Here is a 26739-nt window from a genome sequence, read left to right as displayed (position 1 = left end):
CGCTAAACTTTTGTGTACTTGAAAGTTGCAAGCTTGTACCCATTATACACCACATACCCTTCCTCGAAGCTTTCAAGCTTTTTGCTTTGAATTTAGTTTCATTTAGATATCTTGTGGTACCTGATATATCAATAGAGAATACAAGTATGAAAATTTGATGAAAGCTGTTTAAAAAACAATTCATTCTATCAAGTAACGATGTTTGAAGATTCCCCTGTATCATTGAAAACTCCCACGAACTTTTCTGGGTCTTGGTGCTTTTGCACTAACTTCGTATACTGTACGTTTAGATTGAAGATTTGTTCATTGAAAATCGAGTGTTTATTGGTGGCAGTTTGACAATTTGCTCCGCGGAGACTTGGATTATCTTTAATGACGATTTGCCAATAGCCATTCTGGTAACAATCGGTTTCGATGTATTCGCCGATAAATGATCGGTGCTGAGGCAATGGCCGGCACGTAGCGAGTACGTGCACTGGACAACAATTATTCTCAAGTGAAAGTGTCATAACACACCGATGCATTTGCATGTAAACAGTGATGATCGTACGCCTTAGATTATTTCATCGGTGATGAGCGCTTTGTGACGCCATTGAACATTATACAATGAAAAATTATCAGAATTAGAACATCTCAAGGATTACGTAGTTTAGGCTGTATTTTATCCTAAGTACAAAATACACTCAGAGCCTTGTAAAATGTGTAGGTGCTTCAATCCGGTACTACACATACTGCTTTATTATGCATCTCAGACGCTGAGAAATTTCCTTATTCGTACAAGGACAATGACCACTTGTGGAATGGTTTTCCTCGTAGATTCAATGGAATTTTACTATTCTTCCTGTTAAAGAAGAATTTCTGTCGACGTAGCTACTCGCGACAACATGTTGATTATGCCAATTTGACAGGTCATAACGCTCATGCGAACTCTGTGGCAGTAGAAAGGTACTATCCAACACGGCTACCATCTCGACTAGATTGAGCGGACACGCAATGTACAAAGCTCTAGTTTAAACAGGACTTTGCTACGCTCAGTCAATTACATTTTTTTATTGAATCAGTGAACTCTTGCTACAATTTTCACTACTCTTCTTCTTCTTCTTAAGGAGTCAATAAGAATGTAAGGAGGAGAGAAGAAGAACATAGACCCCCGTCAATTTTTTCACTATTCTTAAAAGTAAATCAGGGAATCTTAGATAATTTTTTTTTTTTTTTAATATTATTCATTTTCGCCCATAAGGCTTTTACATAAGTTTATGTGGTAGAATTTTGACATGATGAATAATTTAAAACATAAGAAAGAAATAATGTAAATAAAATTACAATAAACTAAAATACATACATACATGAAATAAAAATAAAAGAAACGTAAATTTTAAGAAATACAATGATCAGATAGGTTTACATAGAGACAACCAAACGGTAAAAAATAGGGTTGAAATAGATTTTTAATATGGTCAAACAAAATTCGCCAAATTTACATTAAATAATATCACGAAAGTATTGATTTCCCGTAGTTTGAAACCGCTGTATCGGAGAATTTGCAATGTATTTGCATTTCTGCACGCTGCGGTGGAATAGAATATTGTATCGTGTTGCTTTTGTGTGTAAGTTTATAAGTTGCCGGGGTTCGGAACAGTCTAATTGAGAGTTTAGTATTTTAAATGAGAAATTTAAATCATTTATTTTGCACCTACTTATAATGTATGTTAGTCTAATATATTTTATGAATTTAATTAAAAAACAGCTAATGTAAGAATTTATAGGAAGGATGAGTATTTAATAGGAAAGAATAATTGATGTGTGTTAACGGGATATTTAATTTAAAATTTACGAAACGTAGAATATAATATTTTAATCGCTTAATGTTATTAATATGAATATTATCAGATAATTAAACAAAACCTCTTTGAATCCAGAAATAACCGTTAACGACTAATCCTACACAAGTATGTATACAGAATCACAGATGTTCTATGAAATTGTCACGTTACTGTTAATCATACCACGTCGTAAATTATTACAATGTTGTGAATTACTTTCTTTCCAAGTAGCCGAACTATTTGGGTCAGATACATTTTGAATTCACGATTGACCTCTAACTTTCGATGTGGAATATTTCACGTTGCCTACGCTTCACATTAATCCACTATTCTGTGATCTATGTATCTACTTCCTGAGAATATAGACCTGCAGAACACGTATCTGTTTGGGAATCTTGTTTTCAATGTGACCATAATTATCATATCATACTTTCATCTCGAATTCGAGAATTAAGCGAAAAAGGGTCATTAAGAAAGTGAAGAACAGGTTTAAAGATAAGTAAGTACTAAAAAGACCTAGTTTATCTTTCAAAACGTCCGTACCGCCGGTTTACCCACTTCAAAAACCAGTATTATCCCTTCCCTTTAAAAAATCCTTGTGCTCCGGTGATATGGCTCGGTAAATATTAATGTATTGTAAGTATTTCACATAATACATAAAGGAATGCCTAAAATATGAGTTGTGTGTTTAGTATATTTACAGAAATATTTTAGTAATTAGGGACACCACTCAGTTGACAGCACCGGCAAGGGAAGGTTAAACCACCAACTTAATGGTTTGTTAACCCGAAAAAGTTATCTAGGTCTAAACATATAGGTATAAAGCGTATATACTGTGCAATCTACTGTGTATTAATGTATACACAAAAGTTATAAACCCCATAATTTATTGTAATAAAGTTTACATACTAAATCATAATATGATGTTTCCAAATAAATTGCTTTTAAAAATGTAAAACTTATTTTTTTAATATCAATAAACCTAAATATTAAACCTTTCAAATCACAAAAGCCCGCATAAAATATTAATATTCCATGCCTTGAATTATCGAAAAATATTAAATAATATTTTTTTATAGTTTGAATGACCGCAAACTTTTTGACATTGAATCAATCATTTAACAGATTATTTTATTGATTAGTAAAAACATATATTTTATGCAAATTTTTAACTTTCTAAACCACGTCAAGTTCACTGTCACAGTAAAATTACAAGTATCTAGTGACCTATCAACTATTACTTTTCAACCGTGAGTTATTGTAATGAATGCAGTCAGTTATATTATATCTGTTAGATAAGATCTGTTTGGTAGAAATATTCAGTAGCAGAACACTATTTGAAACATCCGCCTGTTTTCTGTATCATGTGTGCTGTGTCAATTTTCATGGTGATCTATGTCCTTCGTAATTCGCCACGCGCTCGGTTGTTTTGAAATATAAAATATAGCCTTCTGGTTACTTACGCCATATTGAAGGTTAAAACATTAATCGATTTGTCAAAAGCGACCAATAAATTTGTTAAATTATGTCGTAAACGAATAAATCTCTCCTCGAGGCAACGTGTTAATTCTGTGTTGAAAATGTTCTTAATTGAAAAATACTGACTACGATTTAATTGTGTTTTATGGTAATATAAGTACAACGATTTTTCCAATTATTTTAGTTCATTAGAAATTCAACAACACTTTCCATTTCTAGTTTCAATCGCGTGGACTCAAATTAATCAACTGAATCTAAAATGGAGGTGTTCATAAATGATCATAAACCGTAGATGTGAAATGTAACTTGTTTTTCTGTCCAAAGACTTTGCGTGATGGATCACCACAAATATTCAATGTGTTCTGATTTGAAGGAAATAGTCGATTCGATTTGAATGGACCAGTCCCATTGGTAACTTGTAACAGTTAACACAATTCTAGGCAGTTTTAGTAGTCTTATAGAAGTAACAAAGACGTGTGAAGTGGTCGTAAGTTTCCAATCACTATTCAATGCACAATATTTTAACACCACCATCAGTAATATCATTTACACACTTGTGAAATGCCTCTTTGAAGTCACTCTCAAAAGGAGAATAATTTGGCTTTTGGCCATAAACCATACATTATCAGAAAATAAACCATAATTAAATACACAGCAAATGTTCAGAGAAACATTGAATATGAAAGCATTATTTTAGGTTAACTGCGACACTATAATATTAGTATAAATATTATAATATCTAGGTCATCCTTATACTTCAAATGAATGAAGAACAACTAAAGATAAAAGAGTTTTGCATTCTTAAAACCTTTACGTGAATGGTTCGATTCGAACAAACTTTTGCGTATTATTTCGAGCTTTCACCTAATGGGTATCTGGATCAGAGGTTCTTAAAATCATGACTTGATAGCTATTTTATATGAAACATTTCATGAGTCATTTCCTTCGTAGATAGAGAGGTCAGAGATACCGTCTATCAACTTGAAGTGACTTAGCACGTTACAAATTTGTAGAAAAAAAATCAGATAAAATCGCAAAAAATATCCCTGTCGAATGTCGACTATCAATCAATCAATAAAATTTGTATATTTTTATCTCTCGTGATTTCAACGATCGGTCAATAGCAGTAGTATGGAAAATAACACGGGTGGTACTTCGTTACTTGTCATTTGTTTACAAAGTTATGTACTTAAAGATATTCTTCAAACACCATTCACTAATATCTGCTTTGGTAAATTAACAGGCTTCATTGAGTTCTGCCGCTTGAGTATTAACTTTTCCAATTTATAAATGCGTCTTCCGTTACTGTTGAAGTGTTTACTGGCGAATTGTCTGCTTTAAGTACATACGCAATTACACATAGAGGACACTGGACACTGTACACTGTACATATTGTAGGACATGTCACTTGAAGAGACAAGGGAGTGAGGCACTTCATTTTCTCGCGGTGAACTTTGTGTCATCATGTGTGCATACGTGACCATAATGATCAGCAGTCAATTGTCAAGGTCAATTGTATTATTATATACTTATAACTCCCTTCTTTGCTAATTTTAATAACGCAATTTTCGTGATATATCACCTCGAGAGTGCTCAAACAAACTAGACAATACTTCTTACATTAAATGAGGCTTTATGAAACATGTTAAAACTAGTACATAATTACATATTTACAGATACTGTGGACTTTGAAATGTTCAGATTTGTGGGATAAACTATCAAGAATAAAAATATAACAAGATAGGCAAGATCCAAATTTGCGCAAAAAAAGTATTGCGTTACAGAATAATTTGGCTGCTACTTTAAAATAGCGTTTTTTATAAAACATACATATTATATTGAAGGACTTATACATCGGCAGGTAGATATATGTTTTTGTTACTGACAGGTATAAGTTAATAATTAATAACTAAGTTCATCAGTCCTTAAATAAAAAGAAATGATAATATTTATTTGGTGAATGATGAGAATACTAAAAATTAATTAGTAATTTTTAAATTTAAATAGGTACATAATTCGGTTCTTAAATTAAAAATATTTAATAATTGATAATTCGTCTTTTTATATTGGCATTTATAAGTAACGAATTAAATTCGTGCAGTCGTAGAAGGGTTCACAAGGATTATTCGTGATCGTAAATATGTTTTTTACGATACTTATGACATGATTGTCATTTTCTGGAAATGCAATATAGAACGATTTGCCGCAAACAATCGTGCCAATTGTTCTTTTGTCTGTTTCTTGAAATTCAACCCGACTTTTACGCGAATAGTTAGAAAATAATAAGATTTTTATGGTTTCTAGAAACATGCAGATGTTTTAATGCATTAATAGATAATATATTAAATAACATTTAGAACAAATATTTAAATGAAAACAAGACGAATAATTACTATAAAATCAGCTTCGTCAAACATTGCTGTTGTATAATAATAGTTTTTATTGTATATCTACTCCCACGGGGCATCGCAAACAATGCACACGAAATTAATTAGAATGATCTAAAATAAAACGTTATTAATATAATACGATAGTAAAATAGAACTTTATTAATTCAACTCGAGCATAAAATAGATCGGTATCAATACAATACGAGAATAAAATAGAACGTTATTAAAACAATACGAGAATAAAATAGAACGTTATTAATACAATACGAGAATAAAATAGAACGTTATTAATACAATCCGAGATAAATGCATAGTAACAATAATCAAAAATAAAATGAAAGATGGCGAGATCCTCCACGATATATAATTCGAACTAATCAAATCACTGGTTTAAATAATTATTGCGGTGTATTCGGTACGATTTTATAATGAATTTTACATTATTTCGTGAATATTATAGGTAACCACAGCAAAATAGTCATTCATTTCAATTCAATCAATTCATCAAAATAACGACCAAAAACCAGATGATATTAATTAAAAATAATGGTGTTATGTGAGATCAAGAAAACCATAAAAAAGTTGTTTAGGCACAGCCATTTTGAGGAACAGACAGAATTGTGGGAAAGTGCTATATTTCTACAGTACATTAACCTTCGACTGATAAAGGTAGAATTAAACATAATAAATTTTATGTTTGTGAAATAATATCGAAACAATTCTGGGTATGTACGATGTTACGTGGTACTTATAATTTTTATTTCTGATAATGACGAAATACTTTTCAAGCCCCCTCCTTTCGAATTTATACCAATTTATAATATATTTCTCTTTAAAATTGTAAGCTCCTAAAAATAATACGTTATTTTTTAGATAAAAATATTAAATTAAGTTAATTTTTATTAATACACATACGTACATGCTACACATTACACAGACTAGATCCATCCCATACCCCTCTCTTCCGCCATCCCATCCCTACAGGCTAATGTAACTTTTTTTCTTACATAAATATTATATATATTCACTAAATAATTAAAATACCTAAGTGAAAACCTATTATTGGTTAAATAATTAACACTTACTACACCATACCTTGTAATAATTATAACTGTTGGTTTTCCAAATAAAATATAGAATACATATTCAGCTTAGGCAGAAACTAGGCAGGCGGGATTCACACACTTGCACACTTCACGCTGTGCTGGTGTCTGTGTGTTTATGCGATATTTGATTATTGAGAATATATTATAAATATTATGAATATCGACCCGTTCCGTGCGTCGCGTCGTGTTGTTGTGTGTGTTGTCATTAAATTGGTACTAGTGCTGTTGACGGCTAGAAAATGACTACGGTTTAAAATTATAAAAATAATTATATTTACGAAAAATGAAACATAATAAGACGTAGAAAAATAAAAAAAGGTAATGGTCCCAACTAGGAATCGAACACAAGATCTTTGTCTTACTAGGACAATTCCTCTAACCACTCGTCAATCGGGACCTAATTATTTTACGTCATTATTGAGACCGTCATCTTTTTATTTTTCTATGTTTTGTTCTGTTTCATGTTTAGATTTATTAGTATTATCTTCTTCTTCAATTGTATATCACATTGATGGGTATAACCTTCGAATTTATTAAAAGAAGTTATTCTAGTAGAATTATTATTATATTTAATAAATCTAGAAATCAAGTGAAACGCAGCATTCAAAGCTTGTATGACGGAACCGTGTCTGGTAGGTACCTTCCCATAAGTAGATACCCAATATAAATGAGGAGATTGCTGGTTTTTAGAGCAAACTGCTTTTCAGAAAGGCGTCGTAAAAGGCACAAGCTCTGTTGGTTGGTTCTACCAACACAGCCAGTGTTTGCTTTTACAATCCTCATCATTAGCAATACTGTATTCGGTGTTGGACATTTATTTTTTGTTATTTTTACTCTTTTAAATCTGAATACCGCACAAGATTACCAACTGGTCCCTGATAACCGGAGTCAGTGAAACTATGGCATCCCCAATTATTGGATATATGTTGCGAGGTTTAAGGGTTGGGGGGAGGAAAAGAGATGAGGAAGAGGAAGATGGGTTTTTTAGATCCGGTCATTTCAATCAAAGTTTCGGTCGTGAATAGTGGTCTCTCACCAGGGCAATACTGATAGTATCTACCACTCTGGAACGTGCTGCAAGTACTATACGAGTATAATATTATTTTATGTAAAGCAACAAAATTTACTTTCGCACGCCAGGATTAGAATTTGCGACCTCCCGATTTTTTTTGTGTTTCTAAAAAATAGGTGACTTTTCTTTTGGAATTACCATCGTAAATATTATATGTTTTAGAAGGACGTACTGCTAAATGTCCACCTGACAATTTTATAGGCTGACCATTATTATTGCTCAGTGTGCTCTACCACTCTATTAAGTCAAGTGTCCTTTCCAAGCCAATAAATGCAAGAGTCATTGGTATTACTCCTTGTGATTAGCATTTTTAGTGTTGGTTATAATTAAGTATAGTCATTCGTACAAACCAGGGATGCCCAAACTCATAATCATGGAGATCGACTTTCAAATTATTAGGAGTCAAACGATCGACTATCTACAAGCTCGACACTCTTTACTTTAACGAACGGATCAGTTGATGTTTTAAATCAGTGTTTCCCAAACTTGTTTAGCTCCATCGTCCACTTTCCAGTACATTGTTCCTCAATTATAAAAACAAATAGAATAAAATAATATATTTTCTTTTAATGATTCACGTTTTCAGATTTTTAGGGTCACTTGTCTGTGCGGAACTCTTCTCGTGTATATATGTAGATTCCCAGTAAAATTGGTAAAGTAAAATTACATATATAAGAATCACTGCAGGTAAAACTGGGTAAAAAAGCTTTAAAAAGAATAAAATGCATAACTAATTATGATTAACAATATGTTAGCATTAGAAATATTACCAAGAGAGGTAACAGAGAAAATATTAAAAAGCTAGTATTTTAGTAACCGAAAATGAAAATAATGCATTTTAATATTAATTTCGTTAAAATTATATTCATTGTTCACTTTTCGGCCATTGAAATTGAAGTGAATGTTTTAAGGTTAATTTTTTATTTCTCTTATTTTACCCAAACTAATTAACATAAGCACCTAAAATAGGTTCGTGGGTTCTAAGATTGGGTAAAATTAAAAAATAAATAAAACAAAATAAAAACTAGCTTAAGAAATATTTTTATATTATTATGTGAAAACATGGCGCGAAGAAAAGACGTAAAATTTTCCGTTTTTTTAACATTCATTTATATTTTCTGTTACTGAAATAGTTGTTTTCTTATTTTTCTGTATTTTTATCGGATTTTTTACTGCTACGAAATAATGACTGCCATCGAGTTTGAAACCTCTATCGCGATCGAAATCAACCGTTTGGGCATCCCTGGTTTAAATTAATAAACCTTCTTAGGAAACTGGCCTGCATTTGTGATTGCATGTTTGGATTTAACCTGTTCTGCATTCTATAAGTAATGATTGTAGTTATGTGTTATTGGAAACAGTTTTACATCACGGAGCAGGTTTATATCTGTGTACATATTATGTACATTTGAGAAATCGTTTGTATGTTTTTTGTTTGTTTTAATGATTAATTTTTTTTTAGGAAATTCCATTTGATTTATTGCATTATCGATGTAGTTAGTTTTAATTGCTTGTTTATTGATTTAGTTAAAAGTATTGTGTTCTTTTCCATTTCAGTATCATAATAATTATACAGCATAAAATCTGTTTGCAACAGTGACCTCTGGTATTAAGCTCAGCTTTTTTGGTGTATTTTCTAGAATGAAGCTTTCAAACAGAATTACGTCAGAACTGGTTTTATTACACATAGTCATTTACAACATAATGGACAGTCCTGCCATCGTTGCCACTATTGAATTCCATGTGCCGACTAGGAACACAAGACAAAATGAAACATTTTTCAGCAATACATACACAACCAATTATCAGCCACACTTACCAATAGGATTCATGATATGGGCAACAAGTTTGGGGATACTATCTATATATTTATTGACTCCATTTAGAGAATTAACCGTAATACCAGCACTTTGTTGAATCCTACAAATTAGAGTATCGTTGGTAATGTAGTTTTAGTGATTTGTCTTATATGTAGTATTGTTCTAGTTTCTATGTTATTTTATGTTTTACTAATATTGTTTCATATTCAGTTTATCAGTTTACTGTTATTTCATGCTTTAAAACTGAAATATATATACCTATACTACTTCTTATATATATATAAGACATAGCGCAATAACAAATAGAAACGATTACTTTAGGTGCAATCGTAAACCATTACAGGCTCCAACATCAATTAACAATATCTTTTTCAATAAATTACCACCTTGAAAAACGTTCGCAATCAAACTACATTGATGGTATATACTTATCGTATAATATGCCACTGCTACAGGGTGTTAATTGAAAAAGTTGTTACGAATAATAATAAGTACGAATATTTATGTGAAAGGCGTCTGCCGTTCAATAATATAGTATTTTGAATTAGCGAAAACACTAATCATTTTTCTTTCAAGTGTATTTAATGTAGACAAAAAATTTCAGAATCAATAATCAATAATATTTTATAATCGAAAAGATAATAGAAATTACTTTAGACGTGTTTGGTGACCAGACCTGAAGAGCCAGGTAATTCCCCACCTTCCTCTTCCTTATCTCTTCCCCTCCATTCAGCTTCTCAACAAACACCTATTATCCCTATTGGAGATGCCAAAGTCACTTTGGTTCCGGACGGTTGGGAGCAGTTTGGACTCTTCAATTTTATATTAAAAAATTTAAAAAATGGCTGTACTCACAAAATATACCGAGGTTTGTGATTTTATGAAATTCTAAAACATTAAATTTTATATAAATATCAAGAAATGAACACATTAAAAAAAAAGAAAAATATACAAATATAACAAATGCATTTAAATCTACAAAATGCACTTATACACACGAAAAAGTAATTTATAAAAAATCGTTACAAGTACATGAATACTATATAAGACTGAAAAAGGGAAAAAGAAGCATGGACCATGATGGTATACACACTTAAAATCTCCTCCCCAATAGTCTCACAACAGAGAATCGATTAATTAACAACCCCAAAAAATAGTTCAATCTTAAGATAAGTAAACAAAATTATAAAAATCTTAAATGTGGAATAATTTTAAGCAAAAATATTGTGTATTATTATTACATTAAATAACATTTTAACTTCTGAAAATACTAAAGCAGTTGACAATTAAAAAAAAATAATCACTTGTTAAACTAAATGCTGTGTTTAGCTGCCTATTATTATGAAACTATAGAAAAAAATGTAACTTTACGTTACCTAAGAACTTAGTATAGACACGCACCATTCGGTTATATCAATAGTCATGATTCATGATATTGGCCTAAATTCTCAGGACAAAAAGCCGCCTGTGTATTGGCTCACCCGAGCAATGAGATTATGTTCATTTCACATCACTATCATTAATGCACATCGGAGAGATGATACATAATCTTAAATTGCCTTTTTTATGAGTTGGAAATACTACCCACAAAAAATGATAATCTCATCTAATGATAAGACAGTAAAAAAATTAGTGTACTTTTACTTTCAAAATGTAATGAGCGTCTTACGTAATGTTTAGGCATTCAGAACTTTTTGTAAGCTTTTAGTATATTGTAATTTTTACAAAATATGGTGAATTCTTTGGATCTTCAATATATATTTTTTTAATATTATGAAAAGTGATATTTATTCTTGTTAGATATCTCTCTTGATTACAAGTATTAGGACGGGTTCTTTTACAGAATTTGAATAATTCACCAGATTTCAATGTTGATTTTCAAGTTCTGAGGAGGTTCTATTCATGTTCTGTTTTTTATCATTGTTTAGCAGTTATTTCAGAATTCTGAAATAATAACAGAACTTGAATAGAACCTTCGCATAACTTGAAACAACACGTCCTTAGTATACTGTCAAAATACGCAACCGAAAACGAGTTATGTTTTTAAAATTTGAACTTTATCCATTTTCATAGAATTCATGTCAGTGGAATTTTTTTTAAAATATTTATTATACTAGCGAAGACCCGTGACAAATCACGGGATATTATGATGTGCAATTTAAAAGTATAATAAAAACAATTTTATATTAAAATATGATAATAAAAGTACCTACTTTATCACCGGTTTGAGTTATAATTCACACAAGCAGATACAATTTTGAAAACGACATTTAAGTTCAAATTTGAGTTCGCTGAACCGGATTTCACATTTCACGCGGGGATATTTCAGCAGGTCAAACAACCACGCACAGACAACCACATTAATTAATTAATCATTACTATTATGAGCTTTCATACATATATAAGTGATGACCTAGGTACTAAAAATCAAACAGCTAATTAAAGATTAGCTCACAATTTGCTAGCTAAAATCGTGAAATTTACCGACAGCTTTAAAAATGTTAATCGAATTCTCTTTACTACTTTTAATCTTACCTGATTAAAAATTAAAGAATATTTTTCATGTAGGTAGTGACTTCACGAACTAAATACACGTAGGTATTTGTATTTAAAAAAAACCATAAGCAATCAATTTTTCTAGCCGTGAAACCATGCGAGAGTAAAGATGAGTTTATAACAGAAGTCATGTCTTAAGGCGAAGCTTAATAATAGTAATAATAAATTATTAAGAATTATCTTTATTAATGCTAAATCACTATTTTGATTAATCTTTATAACGAATCGGTGTACATTATGAATACCAAAAATATGCTTTAGATAAATTGAAGGTTTTTCTATCGTTTCGCTTGAGTAGAATACAAATAAAAAAATAGTTACTCAACAAAATAATGTAAATCTGAACCACTAAAAAAAAATATTTTTTCAATAGAAATTTATGAACACGTTAAGAAAACAACTTTAAATAAATACAGTTTTATAGCAAGATTATCTGTGACAGTTTCAGCTTTCCTATAAAATTATTTACAAAATAAATAAAAAACAGTTTTTTGCTTGAAATCGAACGTTTCTAGACTCCGTCTGTCAAGCGATTTTAATGCCTGTTACCTACAATATAAGGTATACCAAGAATATACACATTTTTGGCTTGTATCTTGTAACAAAGTACAATAAACCTACTACAAACCGAGAATTGTCCACTGTAACTGGAGCATAATTGTTATTGTTTTGTATCGAGTCTCTTCGCAAAATTTAACCCAATTCGGAAACGTGTTAGCGTCTGGTTCTGCGACCCAATAGCCGCATTGTCAGCTTGACAACCGAACCAATTGGCTCAATGTTGAGGTCAAATCGGATATTTCGAAATGGTGCCCACCGACGGACGCTTTGTAATGAAATCTGCAAGTTTTACTTTATAAATCAATTGTGTGGGTGTGATAATTCGTTATTCAATGGAGCGTTCTTCTTCGTTATGTCATATTTGTAGGTGTGTTTGTAGGTGGCTTAAAAATACACTTTAGACTTGACATACGTCGAATTGTGCTAATTGAGAGGAGTCTATATTAGTGATTACCTGACTCTTGTATCCTACCGAAATTTAACACTCTTTTTTGGAAACATTCTAATTTAACAAATCAATATCCAACAAATTATGAGTTTTAAGTCACTAGTTATAAGCCACTAGCTATTAACCTTAGTTATAAGCCACTAATAAATCGAAATTACAAGTGGAAGAGGGAACAAGTTAAATGTACAAATTAAGTTAAGCGTCCTTGAGGTGATTTTCTTTTGAAAATGATTCGTACATCATTATTATTATTATATGGCGTTTTGTTAAATTTGTATACATATTTTAATATTTAGAACTCCCCAATCGCGGTATGTTGTGAAACTAACGGCACTGCTTTAAGGAAAGGGAAGAAGTTTGGGAAAATGTAGGAGAAAGGTCTCCGAACATGGCTAAAGCAATTTCAAACAAAATTTCAAATCTGTATGGTGGTCTTTCACCAGGGCGATATTGAGATTATTTTCCTCTCTGAAACGTGATGCAGATGTACTATATACTGTTTTAAATTATTGAATTGTGAAAAATGACAAAGTATTCAAATAAAATTTACTTACGGGATTTGAACTCGCTCATTTAGAATTGGTAGTCAAGAGTCTTACCCCTCGACTACGGAGACCGTCAAAAAATAAAAGTTAAATTGATATTTTATACTCCATAGCTAATGAGGAATTGACGATTGCAGCAGAAAATTGCAAAAATGACGTAGAAATTCCAAACCCAAAAACTGTGCGAATCACTTGACGAGGGCTTTTTAACAGAATTCAAAAAGTTTTTCCCTTTTAAAGATTATTCTTTAGTATAAAATCTTCAGTGTAGGTGTTCCTTTGTTACTTTCTGTAAAAACATCAACATTATTAATTGCTGTAATTATAATAATAACAACATAAGGCCGAAGATACATCTAGGATAATTTCTCACACAAAGTTTTGGTAAAACGACGAAACTGATACTAATGTAAATTTTTTCACGCGACTGACCGTTAGAATTAATTCTTGTTGTAACTAATCAATCTCTCGGTGTGCCATTTCAATAGACGGAGGCCATTATATCAGTATTTATAAATGTATTTTGAGCGGGTTAATTTATTGTGAGTCAAGTGATTCCGCAACCCGCGGGGCTCCTTCTCGGGGTGGCGTAATGCTCGACGATTGGCAACGTTTGTATGCGACCGCTCCGTATGAGCGGTGGATATTTTCACGTTGCCTGAATTAAATACACCTGAGAACATATCAAAATTGAGGCCGCACTGACTAGTCCTAGTTGGTCAAGTAAGTCAAGTCCAACCGCAGCCTTAAGTAGGCTTACAAGTTCACAAATTGTCCTGCGCTGTTATTATCCTTACGCTATTCCCCCAGCGAAGGATATGAAAATTAAATCGTTTGAATAAGTGCACATTTGGATCATAAATACGTAATATGTTAAGGTTAAATAATCACCTACCTAAGGTCAAAAGCAGGGACACCGACTTTACTAACAGCTGTTATTTATCTGCAAATACGATTTGCCTACATAAACAATACCAAAGTGCGTTAGATTCCCGAGTTAATGCGTTTTCAATTAGATACGTAATTGAGCATCCGTATTAAACAGTAGTGTTGGGTAGATATCCTTCTAGAGTTGTCACGGTGAATAAATAACTGAGGTCGAAATTTAAATTAGCAATTTGGGATAATCGTGTGCCGTGGTTCAGCTAGAGATTATAGATATATAATACTATTGAAGGTTGGCGTTGGATGGAATAATCTTGTAACTGATTAAGTCATTATTATCAAAAGCAAAATAATTAACATTTAAATTGACTGTGCATAGTCAGAGATGGTTAAAAGAAATATACTTAACAAAACATTCCCCAAGAGGAAAAGAAATAAAAGCCTTGTGTATGTTCTATCAATGAAAAATTATGTAAACTTTTCTGTGAAATTTTCTAATTGAACGTTAGCTTTGACTAAGGTTACAGCTCATTAATTATACTTTATGTTATAGTTAATCATCAATGCAGACATTGCCAATTTAGATTAGCTGTAATAATTTCGCACCGGAAGAGAGTTTTCTGAAGCCGAAAAGACACTTAATGCAATTGTCTTATTTCGTAAATTTTTCACAAACCTTGCAATTCGCAATGGTACGCATCGTCGCCTCAATCAAAACCTCGGCTAATTCATAATGGATTATCAATCAATACTGATTAGATGATTGGTTAAATTACGATGTTCAATTAATTAGATCTAGCAGAAACCTATACCTAAAAGGGTTTTAAGACCGTAACTAAGCTAAGTAAGTAAATGTACACAATACCGACACATAAAAATAATATTTTTTTACAAAATAACGTCACCAAGTCATTGATGGGTCTAATAATGTTAAATACTGCAGTTTTGACAAAAATCTTTCATTCAATATCAACTGTTCAGAAGAGCCAAATAAAGCTTCTGCAAAAATGTAACAACTGTCTGAAAAATCAGGAATTCAATATTTTTATTAATTATATATAATTACATGTACACTTACATATTTATATTTTTAATGTTTATTAATAATTGATTCTTTAAACAATTTTTTATCCGTATTTTAACGTAATTATTTTGTGACTTAAGTCTTTTCGATCATAAATGATCCCAACACTTTTTTAAAAAGGACTTGATTTCAGACGACATTCTATATATTATTTGGCTTGATATTCAAAACATCTAATATTAATAAGTAATGTAGACATCGTTTACCAAATTATGTAAATGCTTTATATTCAAGCATTTTAAAATAATTATTTTGTGACTTAAGTCTTTTAAATACCTTTACATATACATATACAACTTTTGGATTTTAACAACAATTTCAGTCATTCTTTATTAAATACTTTCTCTAACGCTTATTAATTATAATAGTTTTTTACTATTAGTGTGCTCCCTCTAACATTCGTATTTACATATATCACCGTTTCAAACCATCTTCTTCTTCTTTTTGACTCTTACTAAAGAGCCTTAAGTCAAATTTACCAAAATATGCGTAAATAATTGGAATGTATACGTCCTTGTCGTTTTGGCCATTTTCCGCCCATGAAAGAAATTTGCCTAGCCAATAGTGAAGTTATGTCTCTCAGAATTCATTTGTCTAGTGAATATGTTTTGTGAATCTAAGCTGCCCAAGCCGACCGTACAGTTGCTACACCACTGATGATACTCATTTAATAATGTTTTTTTAGTTTAATTAACTAATCGGAAAATATAATAGCAAGGTTGTACATTAAGTTAATTCGTGTTCAGTAACACATCTTTACTCAAGTTTGCAGCATCATTATTCATATATGTAATTGGTTCTGTGTTCACTTTTACAATTATTACTTAAGAAATTATTGCATTACAAAACAAGTGATCTTTATTAATTCATTTTTGCCCGGAGGTGAACTTTTCATTTTCTGAAAAAACACACCTCACGTTTAAATGGAAAAAAATTGGCACATTCGGATATTGGTGCAATCACAAAAATAATGCCTGTGTAAACAGAGACAATTGTGGATTATTCTTTCTTTCATTAGCAGAAAATTCACACCAATAATGAAGAGTAACAAGAAAAACGAATAGGTACTAAGTAATTTAATATTTATCAATATTACTAACCACTTTAATAAATTAATTGATTTACTGTGTTTTGGTTGGTTGCATTAAAAAGAGAACTTTTCTGTTATTACGACTCGTTCATAACGAGTTCATTACGAGTTCATTACGAGTTCATTACGTTCATAACATTACTTAATCGATGGCGTTTATGGCATCGTAAAGAAATTTCGCCTTAGAATTCTTTAGTTTTCCTTTGGCAGCTAATGTCCGGAACGTTCCCCTAAATTACTTCCGCAAAAAGTCAAAGAACTTTCCCAATTGCTCCGAAATACAAAAAAAGGTTCTGTGGAAGTCGTTGTTCTTGATTAAGTTTTTTAAATACTTTTTGATACTTTGATGTTCAGCAGTCATCGATGTATTTAAACTTTTTTCCAATTATTAAAAACATGGAAATTGACATGATTTGAGATTTTCACGGCCAAAAGTATTGAAGTGATTTATTTTTGGGGTATTATGCCGTGTTGCGCTACCTTCTTCTTTAGCCGACGTTTCGGACAGCATTACAGTGTCCATCATCACATATCTGCCCTGATGTAATACTGTCCGAAACGTTGCTTAAAGAATGAGGTAGCGCAACACGGCATAACACCCCAAAAATAAACCACTATAATGACAGGATCAAGTTAATAAAGAATTTTCTCTAATGATTCGTATCGCAAAACTCAGATGGCTCAGGCTTATAGAGCATTGCGTGTGATAGATGGAATGGCTCCATTTGTATCACGTATTTTTAAGTTGTGCAATATTTTTATGGTTAGCGGTTTGCTGCGTAATCGATTTAAATGGCAATGTGGCAACAATGTAGGTGCGAACTGGCGAGAACCAATAAAGCAAAATGACGCTTTGTTGAGATGATCCGACGACATGACGAGTGACCAAACTAGATTTACATCTACATCCAACAATCGATTAAATGAGTTTGCAAATAAATAGTACTTAAGATTTTCTTTACTTTGTGACGTTTTTCAGTATGAAAATATCAACAAACCCATGTATAAGAGTACACGGAAGCATTGGAATAATTGAATATACTAACCGTATTCTGGTAACCTTCAATAGGACCCCGACTGAACCATTGCAGGCTTGACTCACTGCACTTATAGATTGAACCGCTTTTTATTCCTCATCTCTTTCTCGTGACCGTCACAGTCTAACAAAATCTCTTTGTTCGTAATAATGTATAATTATAAATAAGTTTTTTTGCAATCGAAAACTAATATTCAATGTTCAGTGTTCATTTTTCGCTACGATGCACGATGTTATAAAAAAAACTTTTTTATAATAAAGTCTTTAATTTTAATTCTTACTTATATACCACTTTTTAACGTGTTTGAAAACTTGCATCGCAAATATTTAATATTATTCATTTGATAAACACACGCTGATCAATATCGGAAAGATTTTATAAGCAAAATTTTGAAATTTTGTTATCTGACAAGTGGACACTTTATTGAAACATCGATATTGAATTAATAAGCAAAATTCTTATGAAAATACTTACACGGGTTTGTATGAAAAAAAGGAATTGCACGAATGATGATTTTGCAGAAAGCGCGCGCATAAAACGAAAGGTCGTCGTCTTTATTTTGTAAAATAACTGTAATGTCCGTATTTAAAAAAAAGCGTTGAGTCATCAAATTAATAGCAATGTTTCACAAATATACTGACTTATAAGGATTTCATTATCTTCAAAGTAGTTATTTACATTTTTTTAAATAAATTTCAACCCCACATTTTAGGTAGATATCTTAAAACCCAATATTTGACTATTTGCTTATAAATTCTACCCAAACTGGGTGATTTCGGTGCCCGTTTATAGTGGCAAATTGTAATTTTATATGTCGCGCTAGCAATACTTTGATATTTATCTTTTCTGAAAGTTTCCGTAGCATAGTTTATTTCTTGTTGATAAGCCAAATCTGCGAATATTGCTTCATTGCAACCATTGTTTTGTGATCAACTTACAGACACGCGCGGGAAATATATATCTAATAATTATCATGATTTTTACGCTATTCGATTAGATTGATGGCTTCCTTGAATGTTTTGTATGTATTCGCTTTAGTGGAATATTGTTTGATTTATTAATACGGCAATGTACAAGAGGTACGAGGGCGCAGTACATCCTTGTGTGTAATACATTCTCTATATTATTTCAACGTTAAAATGTTGTTCAATTCGTATCTTCACAGAATTACAATTACCCACTTAGCGGAGGTACGAGTAACGCTGACTGGACTTTGTGTCAGGGATCGTATATAAGGACATATTACTGGAAAAAGGAAGACATGGCATGATCTAGTCAATCAAATAGGTACTTAATATTATACATTTATATAGTGAACATATCTTACTTTATTTTATACTGGATTCTCAAATTTTCCTGTTTTTGAACAAGAATATGCTTTCTTCAATATTCCTCAAAATAATAAGTAATCATAATCCTTCACGCGAAGTTGTCTTCATACGATTAGGTGAATTCTGAAATGAAACATCGAATCGTATTAAGATTACTGAATAACAGAGATAAGTCGCAGTTGAATGGTAATTTATTTTCGATTGTTGACCTTGAACAATGTTTAACATTTATTTGGTTAAAAACCAGATTTATAGACGTTTCGAAACATTTTTTTTATCTAAGGAAGCGTTTGCAAACATTTATCATATTTTCGCAAAATTTTAATTAAATCATCAATAACCTAAAGGAAAAAAAGGTTAAATGTTTTTTTATCATTCTAATACAAATATAAAACAACATAATTTTCAATTCTAGCATGATATTAATTTAATAATTATTGTTGCAAGAGTTACAGCAGAGTCTGTTAGAATCAGAGTTCATTAATGTGCCATTGTAAATAATGCATTAATTTTCTCACGACATTATAGAATAGTAAATTTTGCAATGTCTGCGTGTCCTACTTTTTAAGTATTACCATATCATTAAAACAATAGGTACACAGATTAACTACTAACTGACACAAACCAATGTAATATTCTTAACATGGACGTATCAGTACTTTTATATTTTATATTAGGGCGAAGGGGAGGAAAGCCCACAGTGGTTCAGTTATTTTAACCATAAAATAATTTTGCTATTATATTTACCAATGTGTTGACAACGCATATACAGCCTGATCAATGAATAATACCTCTCACAGCAAGGCCAACAGGACCATTTGGATTCGCAGAAACGTTAAACCGATATGTACTTTAATTGATTGGATGTAATTATTCCATATAAAGCAGGTACCTACTTGATCAAAGTATTGACCGGTAAACAAACATCTTAATGTACTCTGACTTACAACCTAGACTTTACCCTAGTCGGAGTATACAAATGTATAATAGATATAATAATTACTGTTCAAAATATAGTCAATAATCGGCAATCTTCTTTGAAAGTAAACAATAATTAAGTCGCTAAGTATCTTATATGATTAATTAATATTTACTTCAAAGACATTGAAAAATATACTTAATTGATGATTTGATAAAGATTATTATAAATTCGGTATTAGAGGGGTGGATTTCATTTGAATGTCAAAAAATGACACACAGGGTGCAATAATCAGTCATCAAACAAAATTCACGACTGCAAATCAGTGTCAAAACTACATTATTTATTTCTAATGCTACATTTATTTTCAAATATTATCAAAATGTGTGTCAATTAAAACCATCGCAAACATTTTTTCATTGTTTTTACGATGGTGTATTTAATTGGTTGTTTAATAGTTCCCGGGATGTATTGAGAACAAAACTATGAGAAAATCATGTGAAAAATCCTCTGACAACAATCGTTCATTGAAATTTACCCTGACGAGACAGTTTTATTACTAGGACAAGTTGCAATGTTTCTGTATTTATTGTTGCAAAAACTGTGCATATTTCCTTGGAACTCTGCATACTTTATATTTAAAACAATCACAAAGTGGATAATAATTACAACTGTTTAAATCTAACAAGAACCAATTACAAGAAAACTAAAGTTCTTACTCGTATGACGTAACAGATGCATTTACCTAGTTACCTGTGACTTTTACAATTAGTTTTGTAAAAATCCATAACATTTAAAAATACATATTATTTTTCGTCTCTTTTCAGAGTCCTACGTCCTGATTATTTGTATAAGTGACAATCATTTCAGACGTTCAAGGATTAATCAATGTAGAAATACAAATAACATAACATCAGCTTAATATCATCAGAAAGGTGTGCCCACGAGTATCAAGGTAATAGCTAGTCGAGACTCTTTACAAATTAAATTAAAATGTTGCTTATAACCTACTACAGGTATTTTTATATATACAATGTACATAAGTAGGTTCTAATCAAAGCATGAGAATTGATTATGTTTGGTTATTCCGTTGAATTAGTCGTTTGTTTTGGCAAGCTAAAAAGCACTAGACCGCATTTCATTCAATCTGTGTGTCAAGCCTCCGACAGTGATGGGCAATGACACAATAAAGGTTTGGAGGTTGTACTATGGGCATCATTATGCAGAGTGTCATATATATGAAACTGCCATTACTTTAAAACTTCAAGGATGATTCCAATCATTATTTTGAAACTGTCTAATAGTGGGACATACGTACGTACATACCGCATTATTTACAACAAACTTAACACGATATGTAAATGCTTAGCAGTTTTTACGAGAAGCTCGCACACTTTTGCCGAAAAAATAAACATACTAACGTTAGCAAGGCGGGGTGAAGAGACTGACGAGTAAATAAGGCAAACCATGAGCCAAGTATTCAGCTCGTGTGTTTGGCATATGTAAATAATAAAACGTACCAGAGTAATTCATGTCTTTGAGTTGTATTGTATGTATACTTCGGGGGGTCTACAATAACATTGGCATGACCAAATAAAATAATTTAATTATAGATTAGATGGCATTGTTAAAATTCATTAAAATCTGTTTGCGGAGGCGTTCGGTGATTCAAGGATCAATACAGTTTATGTTTCAGAATATCGTCTAACATTCAATCCTTCATCTGAGACTTATTAAGTGGTTGTGATTGTTATGACCGCATTAAAAACACATTCAAATCTGTTTCACGGAGGCGTCCAGTGATTGAAGGATCAATACAGTTTGTGTTTTAGAATACCGTGTAATATTCAATTCTTCATCTGCGACTTTATTAAGTCGTTGTGGTTGTTATGACCGCATTCAAAACACACTAAAATCTATTTCACGGAGGCGTTCAGTGATACTAGGATCAATGGTTGTGATTGTTATGACCGCATTCAAAACACACTAAAATCTATTTCACGGAGGCGTCCAGTGATACAAGGATCAATACAGTTTGTGTTTCAGTATACTGTGTAACATTCAATCCATCATCTGCGACTGTATTATCAGGTTATGATTGTCATGACCGCATTAAAAACACATTATAATATTTGTGTTATTTGTTTAATATGCTTGATCAATGAGTCTGCAATTAGGAAAATTCCAGAAAAACCAGAAAGACAGAGAATCGATTTACTAAGTAGGTACCTAATGACTGGCAATCTTGGTCTCCTTCCTAGTAAAGCAGTGATTAAAACCACAATCCCATCTAACTGCTAATCACAGATTGACTATAGCCAGGTTTCTATGTTTATGTTTAAGATATTATTAAATCATTTTCCAATGACACTGACGCTGTGACGTCACAAGTAACGTCCAGTGTATGCGTCGTTGCTTCCGTGATTGACCCGCTCATCGCAGCTACAGGGTGTTTGGAGTGAAAAAAAAATTCACTGAAAATAATATAAAATGGATTTAATTTAATTTCTAAAACGACAATTTATATTTAAAAAGTAATCTTCAAAGTAAAACATTAAAAACGTTACAAGATGAAATACTTTCTGTGCTTAAAATGTCAGTGAAAAGGGGAAAAATGAAAGTATACGTGATTATAATTTTCTAAGATTCACTAAAAACTCAAGTTACAGCAATGTTTAAACATGTTCTTTGTTTCAGGTATAGATTCACTACATAAAGATAGTCAATTTATACAATCATTACAAAAAAAAACAATAAAACGAACTATTTAATACATTAGCGCTCGGCTTAATCTCGGCTCCTGTTTGTAAAAAAAACAATAAAACGAACTATTTAATACATTAGCGCTCGGCTTAATCTCGGCTCCTGTTTGTAGTAATATAATCCTGCAGTTTCATTATAGTTTTTTTTCCCTAGACTATCTTTATCCTGTCTTCGCAGAGAAGTTGTGTAACTTGTCATCAAAACTAAACTCGTCTGCTGTCTAACTCACGATTAAAAATTGTCTAGTATGAACTCGTCTAGTATGTATCTCTTGCTTTAATAACTCAGTATAAAAACTCAACTCGTTTGCTATGTAACTCACAATAAAAAACAAAAATCGTCTGCTATGTGACTCATGATCAAAAACTATTCTGCTGCACCTTAATTTATTACTGATAAATAGGGATGTTCAAAGTCCAAGTGTGCATTGGTGCTGGTACCGTAAGTATATAAATTCGTTTTGATTCTGATATCTGTCTCTGCTAATTGTTCAATACCAGCATCACCTTTAAGTTCTGAAGCTATAACGTATCCTTTTTTTTCTTCTGCAATAATTACTGTTTGGGTACCCTGGTATCTACCTAGGTACTGTTTTGTAGGGCAACCACCCAACGTCAACATTGTTTTGTAATAGGTTCCCTTGGATTATTAGTTTTGTAATAATTATGACGGATTTTAAATATTAATGTCAACAATGTTGTGAAACGTGTAAAGCTAATGAAAGATAAGTACATGGAGATTATAATTATTCCTAATTGAGTTAATAATTGCGAGATAATACTTCAAACACCTTTTGAAGATGACCGAGGCTGCTTGGTAAACCAGGGCTACTTGGACACTTGACTGTAAGTTGCAATATCGTATTGGATGTATTAATTAAAGTATTAAAAAAATCTGATTTTACTATTAAAAATTATCAACTATATACTTTATTAGAAAACCAGTTTGTTTCGTGAAAAAAAGAAAATGATTTATTATATTAAAAGGAGGTATATAGTTTGTGGTTTTGGCTCAGCGATGAATATTATTAAAATATCTCCTTAATGTTTTTTTTTAATTGTGGCACGACCGCCTAAAATCTTTAAAAACACCAAACACATAAATTCTTACAAGGACGTACTTAAATTGAATATTTAATTGGGCATCATTTTCTTACCTTAAGAATCTCCTTGGGTCAGAAACACAGCTAGAATCACTATAGCAACACAGACCGCGCGGCAAGAACACGAATAATTAATTTCTACCACCGACTTAAAGGGCATAAATCGTGGGAAATAGGAAAATTCTCAGGAAAAGTCCGCTCTGTCGGCGTGCGCGCGAATTGGCGAGGCGACCACGAATGACTGCCCGCCGCGATATCCATAGACCTGCGGCCCCGGCCGTGTCCTGGCCCGGCCAGACCAACCTTGGCGGTAGGCAATGCGAAGGCAATCCGCAAAAAAACACACACATCACACTGCTCCCCAACGTAACTTCACGGCTCCAACACGAACGTCGCTGCTCAGTGCCTAACTACTTGATTCCGCCTTTTCAAATGGTTCTTAAATACCACCTTAGCAAATAGGAAAATTCACAAAAAGGTTATTATTTGAATAAAACCACACAAACATAAAAAATTCCATTAAGTGATAAATAAATACCTTTTTTTTATGTGTGCACTTTATAGCATTCTAGAATTTCTCGGATTGTAAGCAGACTGCTTTGTCACCGCATTCATCGGTCAAGAAAATGCATTGTCAGGGAAACGTGAAATTACACAAATATTTAAGGTCTTACTTATTGCATATAGAAACGTGTATGTGTTTGGAGATTTAATTCAAGTTGAGCCTTGCCCAATGTTGACAAATAGGCGCACCGATTCAAATCCCTACAAACGAGCTTACCAACACCCAACGGCATTTGCGTGTCAAGGTTTATTTAGATGAAAATCAAATTTAGTAATTTTCTGAACATTACGAAAATTAAAAAAAAAAGTATAGCTATAATGAATACGGTCCATGCGGAGTTTTGGACCGGTTTGGGATGACATAGTTTGAGCGGCCGCGGTCCGATGATGGTTGCTTAAGAGTTGTAGGAATTCGGGTAAGAGTTGCGAAGGAACTGTACTTGTCCTTGAAAGATCGCCTCCACGCGCTGAAAGCCGGTGGCGGTGGGTTTCATGGGGCATTTGCATAAACGTAGCGGGCAGCGGGTAACATGAGTGTGTCGAAGTCATGATAAGAGAATAATCGCTCTTCTCATAGAAAGTTATTATCTTAGTTAGCTGGACAACAACAAACAATAGAAGTTGTGAAAAAACTTTAGGTTTTATTACAATTTACAAGAACAATGGATACTTTATTAATGACGATATATTTTTATGAATAGTGCACACATAATTAATTACTCTGATCAAGTAGTTAATTAATGTTAGCAAAAAATTTGAGCTGGATATTAAGGGGTGACAATAAGTATAAGTAGCTACAATATTTTTTTACATTGATTGAAATTACTAATATTCCATTAATGCATTCCAGCAATGTTTAAGCATCATCCCCCTGAAATACAACTATTTAGCAGCCAGACGATGTTAGCTATAATTAATAGCCATGCCATATATGATATTAGCTATATTCAGTAGACAGACATGACAGTAACTATGGTTAGTAGTCAGATATTACATTAGCTATATTAAGTAGCCAGAAGACATTAGCTATGTTTAGTATCCAGAAGACATTAGCTATGTTTAGTAGCCGGATACGACATTAACCATGTTGAGTAGCCAGATATAGTATAAACTTTGTTTAGGAAACAGATAAGAATAGGAAAAAATCCCTCATTTATTCCACCCCTCTCCATAATTTTCTTCCTCCAAACAGTATTTAAAAAGATGTGTGCCACGGGCTAGCTGCTAGCTACTATAACATAAAACATAAACATGATGCAGGATTAAACTTGATTTCACTCAAACAATGTTATCACATCACAGCCTCAATAAAAATAATCGATCGTGCAATACAAAAGGCTAACAATAGAGATTACAAGCGTCTTGAACTTGTCTCAACGATATTGAGGTGTTAATTGCTTCTTGTACCTAGACTTTGCTGTTCACTTATACCGCAATCTGACACTTGCGTGTCAGTTAAACACTGCTAACATGTACATTGTCAACATGTAGCAAATTCACACGCCTTACTGATAAATACTAACATTTAATAGTGTACACATTTTGTTCAAATTGCGGCTAAATAATATTACCACTCTTAGCAATAAATACCATTCAAATAAAAATATTGCGCAGTTATTTCATGAAAGTTTATCGTACTTCAAACAAGTGAGCATAAATTAAAACGTATTATTTACCTTGATTCAATGTTCCGATGATCACAAAAAATGCCAATTGCCACTTAAAATAAATTCACTGTAAAAGCTTTCCGTCGAAAGAAACATCAACGCGCGGTAAAGATACAAAATATACCCGAAATCAGAACTAGCGCGGGTGCGGATTCCGGTTTTTGCTGCAGAAACGTTTTCAGACTGACGAAAAATTAAAACTGCTCTTGCCACCTCTAAGTTGGGTCTATTTATTAACTTCAGCCTCAAGTTTACACTCAATACCTAGTGCTGAAGAGTGAAGTGGCGGCGAAGTGTAGTTATTGTGTTACGTCAAACGGAAAATTGAACCAATATTATATTATGGATTTTTATGACATCCTTAGAATACGAATAAGGATAATCCTTGCTGATTCAATGTTGTTTTTGATGCTGTATGCTAATGTTTTAGAAGTCATAAAAATATTTTTTCGAGTAATTTAAAACACGATGGTACCACCTATCGCAAAACGTATGAT

At 32.1% G+C, this 26739-nt stretch overlaps 1 protein-coding gene across 4 annotated transcripts in view; it reads right to left on the bottom strand.

Moving 5' to 3' along the window:
- Nucleotides 1–26431, bottom strand: part of LOC149426449 (very long chain fatty acid elongase AAEL008004-like) — a 67704-nt gene extending 41273 nt beyond the window's left edge. Inside the window, exons 1-2 of one of the 4 annotated variants that reach the window (XM_089630912.1) lie at nucleotides 26252–26431; nucleotides 19224–19350 (exon numbers count right to left, since the gene is read on the bottom strand). The gene's annotated coding sequence lies outside the window, so the exon portion shown is untranslated. Of the gene's footprint in view, nucleotides 1–19223; nucleotides 19351–24065; nucleotides 24267–26251 lie in introns of those variants that run through there. The other 3 variants (XM_089630907.1, XM_089630920.1, XM_089630930.1) reach the window with 3 other exon arrangements.
- Nucleotides 26432–26739: the final 308 nt, after the last annotated feature.

Source organism: Hesperophylax consimilis, chromosome 1 (genome assembly GCF_061612785.1).
Source record: "Hesperophylax consimilis isolate HC1 chromosome 1, BYU_Hcon_1.0, whole genome shotgun sequence".
In the NCBI taxonomy this organism is placed as follows: Eukaryota; Metazoa; Arthropoda; class Insecta; order Trichoptera; family Limnephilidae; genus Hesperophylax; species Hesperophylax consimilis.
The sequence above is the reverse complement of the archived record's forward strand: the minus strand, read 5'-3'. Positions and strand labels throughout refer to the sequence as shown.